Here is a 7,950-nt window from a genome sequence, read left to right on the forward strand (position 1 = left end):
TATCTCCTTTGTTTATTAACTGTCTTGTCTGTGTATTAACCACAGCTCGATTTCGTATTGTTTGATTAATATCGAAGCCTGTCGTTCGTTACTGACAAGTCACCGCATACTGACTTGTCAGTAACGGGCTTCGATAACAACGGGCTTGGATAACAAATATTAAAACCATATGTTTTGAGGTCACATTTATTGCAATTTTAGAAAATTGTTTCCACTAGCGTGTTGTTGAACACTATGTTCAGTTTAAAATGTGTGCATGGATCTGTGTAAGGTATGTTGTCTCTTATTTCAATTATTTTCGTTTGGAGGGAGTAGGGGAGTATGTGAAACAAACTTAAAGGTGGAGGGGAACAATACATCTATTTTATTATTCTTTTCTTTTAAAAGACAACACAAATCAGTTACGGTTTAGGTTCTTTTCTATTTTGAATGACTACGTTATAGTGTCATATCTAATTTGTCTAACTAAAGCAGAAGTATGCTTTGTCTATTTTACAGAAAATGTAATAAGAGATCATTGTGCAAGTAGGACTTACTGATGTGATTGTATACATGTATTATTATATAAGCTTATGCTTTCATAATTATATTGTATTGATGAGGTTATAAGTAAGATTGTATTAGGTCTTTCGTAATTTAATTTTGCACTATTGTGTACCTTTATTGTAAAATTGATTGTGTTCGTTGAGAGAAAAAGAATAAAACTACATTCCAAATCAACACAATAACAAAATCCACCCCCCCCAAAAAAAAAAAATATATATATATATATATATAAATATACCTGTCACTGTGGAATGGGCAGCTCTCTTCGTAATCAACGCGTGTGTGAGTCAGTGTGTATAATTCCTATGTTTTTCTTTATAGCTTACATTTCATTTTTTTTAATTTCCTGATGATGAATATATATATATATATGAAAATGCCATGCGCTTTTATCGAGGCACATGTAAAATTATAGATCTTCGGTGACTGGTCCCTCAGAAACTAGTGCAAAGCCAGTCACAGAGAATGTATGATTTCAACTGAAACCTCTCAGTGCATGGTATATTACAATTTTATTCAAGTTTCATCTGGAAAATTTCCATATAAGACCAACATGGTGTATTGGCATATGGGCTATGGTTGGAGCGATGGAGGCGGTGACAGCGTTGCTGTGTAATGTGGATTTATCCTATTTATATTCTGAATATTGACAACGATTTAAATCATATTGAAAAGAATGCTTTTCATATTACTCGATAATTCTCACTTAACGTATTCTTTCTCTCTCTCTCTCTCTCTCCCTCTCTCTCTCCTGCGTAAAGAAAATATGAATATAATATTTTGCCTTAATTAAGACAAATTGAACATTTTATCAGTATTTAACAAAGAAAAATTAATGAGGAGGAAATTAATCAAAAACGAACATTTTAGTTATCTGGTAAATGTTCATTCGTGAACGATACGAATGCAGGTATATGAAACATAAAATAATTAATTATAGAGCGATGATAAATCAATTCTTTGACGCTCGATTGATTCGTACAAACTTACATGAATGAGGCGAGTGGTGACTTGTCGGTACGAACGGCAGGTTTCGATGATTAAAAGTTTGACAACAAAATAAACAAACAATTTGTTTTCAGGTCATATTTCTCGGATTTTTGGAAAGTTGTATCCACCAGCATAATGTTGAACACAATATTCAATGTTACTTGTATGCAGTGACTTGTCAGTAACGAACCACTAGAGCTGTTGTTAATACACAGACAAGACAGAAGAATTCTTCCTCTCTATCTCTCTATCTCTCTCTCTCCCTCTTTCTTTCCTTTCTCCCTTACATGTAGAAAATATGAATATAATATTTTGCCTTGATTAAGACAAAGTCAACATTTTACCAGTATTAAACAGAGTGAAAGAAATGGTGAGGAAATTCATCAAAAAAAAAACATTTTAGCTAGCTATGAAATATTCATTCGTATTGGATACGAATGCAGGTATACTAACATGTAAAATAATAACTTACAGGGCGATGATAAATCAATTCTGTGACGCTAATTGATTCGTTCAATTTTACATGAATGCGGTGACTTGTCAGTTACGGATGACAGGCTTCGATATCTACTTAATCAATCAAACAATACAAAAGACTGTTAACAAAAAAAAGCAGATTCCAGGATGATGACATTGACGATGATTAAAAGTTTGGATAAAAAATAATCCAACATTATGTTCTGAGGTCATATCTCTCGCCGGATTTTGGGAATGTTTTATCCACCAGCATGTTGTCAAACACTATATTCAATTTTACTTGTATGCAGTGACTTGTCAATTACGAACGACTAGAGCTGTGGTTAATACACAGACAAGACAGTACCAAAAAAAAAATAGATGCCAGAATGATAACATTGACGATGATTAAAAGTTTGGATAACAAATATTCAAACCATGTTTTTTTAGGTCATATTTTAGAAAGTTTTATCCCGGCACTAGCGGGTTGTCGAACACTATATTCAGTTTAAAATGTGTGTGGATTTGTGTAAGATATTTTCTCTCTTATTTCGATTATTTTGGCTTGGAGGGAGTAGGGGAGTATGTGAAACAAACTAAAAGGTGGAGGGGAACAATACATCTATTGTATTATTCTTTTCTTTTAAAAGACAACAAAAATCATTTACGATTTAGGTTCTTTTCTATTTTGAAAGACTACGTAACTGTCAGATTGTTTTTCTTCTAACTATAGCAGAAGTATGCTTTGTCTATTCTAAAGGAAATGTAATGAGAGATCATTGTGCAAGTAGGCCCTACTGATGTGATTGTATACATGTATCATATATAAGCATGTATTTTGATAATTATATTGTATTGATGAGGTTATACATTTTTTTAATTTCTTGATGAAGGATATATATATGAAAAAATAACATGCACTCTTTCCGAGGCACCTGTAAAATGATAGATCTTCGGTGACTGGTCCCTCAGAAACTAGTGCTAATTAAGCCAGTCACAGTGAATGTATGATTTCAACTGAAACCTCTCAGTGCATGGTATATTAGAATTTGATTCAAAATTCATTTGGAAACTTTCCATATTTGATTAACATGGTGTATTGGCATATGGGCTATGGTTGGAGCGATGGAGGCGGTGTTAGCGTTGGTGTATATTGTGGATTTACCTTTTTCAGATTCTGAATATTGACAGCGATTTGAATCATATTGAGAAGGATGCGCTTCATAGTTGTACTCGATAATTCGCAGTTAACGTATTCTCTCTTTCTTTCTCTCTGAACCTCTCTTTATTGCGTAAAGAAAATATGAATATAGTATTTTGCCTTGATTTCGAAAGAGTCCCTCCCTCACAAACAAGTTCATGCTGATATTCAGGGTTTCACCGTTGCGGGCGGAACCATCCCATCCCATATTTATCTCATCTCAACGCCCAGATCTCGTCGTTATTTGGGAATGAATGAAACAAATGCTAATGATCGAACTAACAGTGCCCTTTGAGACAAACACCAGTGCTGCTCACACGAGAAAGCTCGACCGGTACAAAGAACTTGTGGCCGAAGTAAGAAACAATGGTTACAGTGTGACATAACATCAGGCGCGTACGCAGAGGGGGGGGGGGGGTTAAACCCCCCTTTAGTTTTTGTTATGTGTGTACTGTAATGCAACCCCTCCCCCCTTTTGCTTTTTTTTTTTTAAATGAAAATACAAAATACAAAATAAAAATTATGCCAATGGCTGACCTAAAAAAAAAAGAGCTTACCCCCCCCCCCCCCCCCTACGAAGCAAAATTTCAAAATTTCAAATTTCGAGACCCCCCCCCCCCCCCCCCCCCCCCCCCCCCCCCCAAAAAAAGTGTCCTCTTACCACCTCCCCCCCCCCCGTCTTGTTTAGCGGCTGGCTGAGTCGTTGTGATTTTTTTGAGACCCCCCCCCCCACCCCCAATTAAAAAAGTGTCCTCTTACCCTCCCCACCCCACCCCTCCCCGCTTATTCAGCGACTAGCTGGGTCGTTGCGAAATTTTCGGCCCGATTTCAAAATGTTAACCCCCCCCCCCTTGAAAAAATCCTGCGTACGCCACTGCATACCATGCTATTGAGATATGAGTAAGGGGGCAAATAAATAGAGACAACATGATACGGCTAAAGTGGGTATTCAGGAAATGTTCAGTCCTTCTTCGCCTGAATAGTTTCTTTCAGAACATAAGTAGGTACGCAGTAGTGTCATCCTTTGTCATATTCAATGAAAGAAAAGAATCACAGTGGAAGGATGTCGAATACCTCGACCTCTAATTAACACTCCATTCTCTTCAACGCTTCTTATCTCTCTTTTTTCTCTTCCTCTTCTTCTTTGCCTTATTTCGTCTTCTTTTTCTTTTTCTTTTTCTTCGTCCTCTTCTTCTTCTGCCTCTCTCTCTCTCTCTCTCATTCTTCCCAAACTTTTCTTCCTCGCCTACCTCCGCCTCCTTTACTCCATCTGCTTGCCCTTGCTCCCCTCTTCTCTCTTTACCCCCCCCCCTACTTTCTCCTTTTCCTCCACTCCGTCTATTCCAAGTGGAATGACTCGTTTTCACTCGTTTACACTTCATCTCCAACCTATAATGTACCCTCTACTTTCTCATTTCTTTCACATTTTTTTTCTTACATCGTTTCCTACTCCCAGCCTTTACCCACATGCTTAGAAAATCATATTCCCCTTATTTTTTTATTTTGTTTTAATTGAATTTTGTTGCCAACCTAAGCATGATTGATGCAGGCACGATTAATGATTGTTAATATACATGATCGATTTATGAATATTGATCAATGATTAATGCATAATTTTAACTATACATGATTAATATATAATTGTTATTATGCATGATTGATATATATTTGTAACTGTAATGCATTATTTTTTCTATATGTTTTATATGTAGTGCGACCTGCCATGGTTTCGGAAAGGGAACATGGACCTGGTATTGAATGTAAACATGTATTCCTTTTAAATGAAATAAAGGCATGATGTAACAACATTAAACATTTTATAAATATTTAACAAAGAGAAAGTAATGATGAAATTAACGAAAACGAACATTTAAGTTATCTAGTAAATGTTCATTCGTGAACAATCCGAATGCAGGTATAATCCGAATGCAGGTATATGAAATATAAAATAATTAATTATAAAGCGATTATAAATCAATTCTTTGACGATTGATCGATTCGTTCATACTGACATGACTGTGATGAGTGGTGACTTGTAGGTACGAACAACAGGCTTCGATGATTAAAAGTTTGAATACAAAATAATTGAAGCAATTGTTATGAGGTCATATTTCTTGGATTTTTGAAAAGTTTTATCCACCAACATAATGTTGAACACAATATTCAATTTCACATGCGGTAATTTGTCGGTAACGAACAATGACAATGCTTGAAAGTTTTAATTCAAAATAATCAAACAATATGTTCTGAGGTCTGATTTTTGGAAAGTTTTATCCACCAGCATAGTGTTGAAAACAAAATCCAATTTTACATGCGGTGACTTGTCGGTTACGAGAAGATAGTAATGGCAGGCCCCGAAATTCTATAAAACCAGAAGCTATCTAGACTTTAATTCAACATATATCTTGATAGAGACACTTCGTCACATCGAGCTACGAGAAAGAATATCATCATCTTACAGAATTCTACTCGAACACCGCATCGAAATCAGGTAGGCCCAACATCCCTTACGTTATGCCTGCACATGAGACGTCTTTCTGATTCCGTCAGTTCTTAATTGTATTGATAATGATATCGATTATTTAGTAGCGCTAAAACAAAAAGTACCTTATCCCTTACTATGTAACAGAATGTGAAGAGAAACATAAGACTCAGAAATAGGTAAACCATGCTTTATTTCTGAGGGAAGAGGAATGTTTAATGGATCTTTTGAAAGTGGCAAGACAGGTTAAAATTATATTCTTTCGAAGCAGCAACTGTAAAACGTTTTTTCGGTAGTTGAGAGTCTGGATTTGGGAATAATTGATGTATATTCAGTTGTTGAGCGTAGGTCTGCATTTCTTCAGACATTTCTTCGCCTCGTATGCAGAGGGCTTTTAGTGCACTTTAATCAGGAGCTTTGCTTTGGCAACTCTGATGGGTGAGATGGCCCAGTGATCTCGTAAACGTGAAGGCTCGGGTTCGTAACACTAACGGGTGCTAGGTGTCCCTTGGTAAGGCATTAATCTCCATTACATACTCTCTAAAAAAATCGAGTGATCACGGACGTCACTCCTCTGGAGTGTGAAAATGTAGTGAAAATAAAGTGAACATTCACTCTTTTCTTCTTAGAGAGCACTCTAAAATCAATCGATTTTCACTCCTAAACAAGTGATCACGGACGTCACTCCCAAGAAAGTGAAAATAGAGTGAAAATTCACTTTTTTTTTTAAAGAGAGTAAGCTTTTAAAGTCTTTTAGTACAGGGCAAATGGGTGATAACCTCACAACAATTATGTCACAGAGTTGCCAATTTGAACGATGATTGATTGATCGCATCTTCAAAAACTCATACATTTATTATTTTTAATCGGTTTTTGCTTAAACTTTCACTTACCCGTTCCTCTCATTCTTCCGTTTTCATTTTTGTTTTAAACTCAGGGTGGACTTCCCCTTTTAGCAAATTGGGTAAAATGTTAAAAATAGGAGGTTAAAAAAACCCATACATGTTTGTTGGGAATACTTTATACCAACACTAGGTAATGTTTACCCAATTTCGGGTACATTTTACCAAACAAACATGCTCAGATTATAATGGCTCATATCAATTAATAATTTGGGGAGGTAAGTTTAAAGATAATCTTGAGTTCTGGTAAATATAGAGATTAAATTCTCACAGAATCCAACGAAACTTACACAGAATTTTCAAGATTACAAATAAATGACAATTGCACAATAATTTTGGTAGAAATTGTATAGTGGCTGAGAAATGAGCATATGAAGATCAGGAAATCTGCTGCAGGATCAACAATCTAGAATAAATCGTAGCAATGAGAGCAGTGCAGAAGTGGGCCGGGAACATCATCTTTCAACAGGGCATTACAAACATTCTCAGTTGATGGTTCCTGAAAGCGAAAACTATGATTGAATGTGGATATTCTGAAGCCTTCCGCCTGGCATTCATCACAGTAAACCTTAATTCAAGTATTTTCTGGCAGCCTGTCGTCTCGAAGCCCATTATTGTTCCTTCACTTTCTGTTATAACTTTATATTGTCCGATTTCTGTTCATTCTGTAAAAGGAAAGTTTCAGTACGTCACGATTCTATGCTGACATTCTTAATTGCATTGGAATGTCACCGTATCTTTGACCAAATGATCAAAATGTATTTCCATGTTGATTCTATTTTCCTTAGACTTTAAAAATGGCGTCAAAAACCATGATTTCTCTCTACTGTCTGATTGCATTGGCCGTGGTAGCAAGTGTTTTAGTCGAGGAAGATGAGATCGACAATTCCAATGCGTTGAGTGTCGAGGAGCAACGAACCCGTAAGCAATTTATTTATAATGTTATCAAACAACTAAAACGAATACGATTACAAAACAACCAACCTATAAAAGCCATTCTAATAGCTGTATGATTGTGCGGTCACCTATTGAAATGTGCCAACATGGCAATGATGTTTTGACGTAATCCGACCAGATTTGTAGAAAGTTTGCACTTTCAGAAAGATACTTTTTATCACTTCTTATCCTGGCCGATGATATATCGTGATAACTTTACCAACCAAATTTTGTTTGATTTGATTTGATTTATTGATTTACTATTGTTTCGATTATTTGTTTGTCTTTTATTTTTGTATTGCAGTAGAGGAATATTGTAAGCAGCTAAGACGGTCAGGTGGTCATGGTAGTGTCGAACAATATCAGAATATGTGCGTTGCTAATGGTACGAGCTTGTATTCAACAATATTTCCAAATCTAAATAAAAATGCATGAGA

At 35.8% G+C, this 7,950-nt stretch overlaps 1 long non-coding RNA gene across 1 annotated transcript; it reads left to right on the plus strand.

Annotated features, from left to right (window-relative positions):
* Nucleotides 1-5,565: 5,565 nt before the first annotated feature.
* On the plus strand, nt 5,566-7,899 carry LOC115927162. The gene is made up of 3 exons (XR_004065462.1): nt 5,566-5,684; nt 7,366-7,498; nt 7,818-7,899. It is a non-coding gene; the product is annotated as an uncharacterized LOC115927162 (long non-coding RNA).
* The last annotated feature ends 51 nt before the right edge of the window (nt 7,900-7,950 follow it).

This window comes from Strongylocentrotus purpuratus, unplaced genomic scaffold (genome assembly GCF_000002235.5).
Source record: "Strongylocentrotus purpuratus isolate Spur 01 unplaced genomic scaffold, Spur_5.0 spur5_scaffold_20, whole genome shotgun sequence".
Taxonomy (NCBI): Eukaryota; Metazoa; Echinodermata; class Echinoidea; order Camarodonta; family Strongylocentrotidae; genus Strongylocentrotus; species Strongylocentrotus purpuratus.